Source organism: Malus domestica, chromosome 03 (assembly GCF_042453785.1).
Source record: "Malus domestica chromosome 03, GDT2T_hap1".
NCBI lineage: Eukaryota > Viridiplantae > Streptophyta > Magnoliopsida > Rosales > Rosaceae > Malus > Malus domestica.
The window spans coordinates 15,216,940-15,219,362 of record NC_091663.1 but is presented as its reverse complement, the minus strand read 5'-3'; positions in this window follow the sequence as shown (position 1 = coordinate 15,219,362).

Genomic DNA, 2,423 nt, shown 5'->3' with positions numbered 1-2,423 from the left:
TCGGCGGCAAAGGCAGTTATACTCTTGCTACCATGAATGATAAAGAGATCGAGAAGCAATGGAACGCCTACAATTTGAGGAAATACCATGTGTGATTTCACACTATATCAAGACCCGAAGACTCGAGCAGCTCAATGGGCACCACCTCGTAAACCGAGGATTATCCAATCATCATGCAATTTTGCAACCAAGTTATTTGCTCATTTTATTTTTCAATAAAGAATTCAAAAGTAATTTGTAACTTGGCTTTAATATATGTCCACAACTACTTATTTCTTTCTGCACTTCAAAAGAAGATTACACCCCCCAAGGGACCAACTGTGCTCTCCAAGGCAGGAGGATAAACTCAACACTCCGAATATCCAGACGTGGATGAGCTTGGCTGCCCTAGAATAACTAGGTGCATGATGGCTTGCGCCGGGATTCCTAGAAGTAGCCACAATGGTCTGTTTCAAGGCTTAGCTAGTTGAAGGATTATGGGTCTATCGGCTTAATCCGCAGGGAACCGGGCTCTAGAGACGGAGGGGGCACATTATGCAGCACACCCAATGGGCGGCTGCCCTGGAAACCTAAAGCTGCTACCGAGTGCACTAAGGTAGCCTACGGATTTCCAGAAGACTGCCTACGGCTTGCCCTTCGAGCAGTAGAACCACGCTAGACTTATGCAACTGCACATTCTTGTGAAAGGTTAAACAAGTTAGCATGCACACGCGAAGATTTTATCCACTACCGACATGCTACGTAGTCGATAAACTTCACCTCTGCCAAACGCAGAATAACCTACACCAAGTCCTAAAGTGTTGTGATACTTGCTACACAGCCTACGGAATTGGAAAGAGCCAAGGTTGAATAGCCAAGTGGTTACACGGATTCGTCTGCTTCTGTAAGTAAGGCATCCGGCTGCCAACCCTATGGTTAACAACTTTGCAAAAGTTCTACATCAACACCTACGGCTGCATAGGCTATGTGGGCTTGTCTTCTTATAGAAAAGTAGCGCGCCTGCCACTGGCCTATAAGGACTAAAGGTTAAAAAAAAAAAAAAAAAAAAAAAGAGCAAGGATTGGAAAAGCAAAAGAAGCAAGTTTATTAAATTTTATAGCAAAATTGATAAACAACAAGCAAATACCGAAGGAGCTCAAGCAAAAGCAACAAAGGAAAGAAAAGGAAATCCTAAAAGCTACCTAGAAGACTACTCTTCAGTAGTTTGGACATCTCCCAACTGCTCGGTCGTTACACCTTCAGCAGCCTTGGTGTTTTCAGCAGCGGCATCCTCCGAATCTTTATCCTCGACTGCTCCAGCCTGGGTATCAACTCCTCCAACTATTTCACCAATAGAAGCCTCAAAGGTAAAATCGAGCAAGTCTTCTGGAGAAATAGAGAAGGTCTCGAAGTCTTTACCGGAAAACTCAAAGTCAGATGGCCGCCCATAGAGATGATCTACATAGCCCAGCTTGTAGAAATCGGTTTGGTTCTGAATAAGCGAAGCCTCGAAACCATCTTTCTCACTCTTCAACTGCTCATTCTCCTCAAGCAGGCAAGCACGAACCCGCTGCAACTCTTCAATTTCTTTCTTCAGATTTTCGTTGGTCTTCAAAACACTTTGAAGTTCCGACACTTGAGGCTCAAGCCTGTCAACAACCTTTTTGAAGTGGATCGCTTGGTTGTAAGTAGCAATCAATTCTTCATCCTTTGCATAAGCAGCGGAGCGAAATTCAGATATGGAACGCTCAAGATCTTGAATCTGAGGTATGTAACGCTCGATTTCCTTCTCCGCACTTTCATTCTTTATTTGGATCGCATCAAGCCTAGTCTTCAAATCCATGATCTCCTGGTGAGCGGCCTCAAGCTCCAGAGAAGTAGGGGCAGAAGTATTAGATTCCTTCAAAGCAGCAAGCTCAGATTCCAATTTCTTGATTTTTTCGGCCGAGGAATAAGCTTCGGCAGCCATAGTTCTTGCCATCTCTTTAGCAGCCTTGGTGTCCTCTTGGTCAAGGAACATAGACTCGGCTGCCAGAATTGTTGTTTTCTGCATCATGGCTAGCAGAGCAGTCTTCCTATACTCGGGTGTGTGCTTTGCAAAAAGACTCGGACCAACAATCTCTTTGACGCCATCAACAAACTGGGCACATACATCCATGTCTTCAAGAAGATCTGGTTTCAAAAGCGCACAAATCTTAGCAGCCTTCCCAGAAACGGCCTTGGCAGATTCTTCAAGCCTGCCTGAGCGAGCAGATTCATTCTTATCAGCAGACGAGTTGGTTGCAGCAGCGGAGGAAGCAGTTTTTGGTGCCACTTTAGCAGACAGGGGCACCTTATCACTCTTCATAGTAGCAAGCCTCTTCAAGGGTAAGCCAGGTTTAGTCCCGGACGGATGCTTCGGCACAAACTTCGGTACCAAAGGCACGGAAGAACTTTTACGCTGA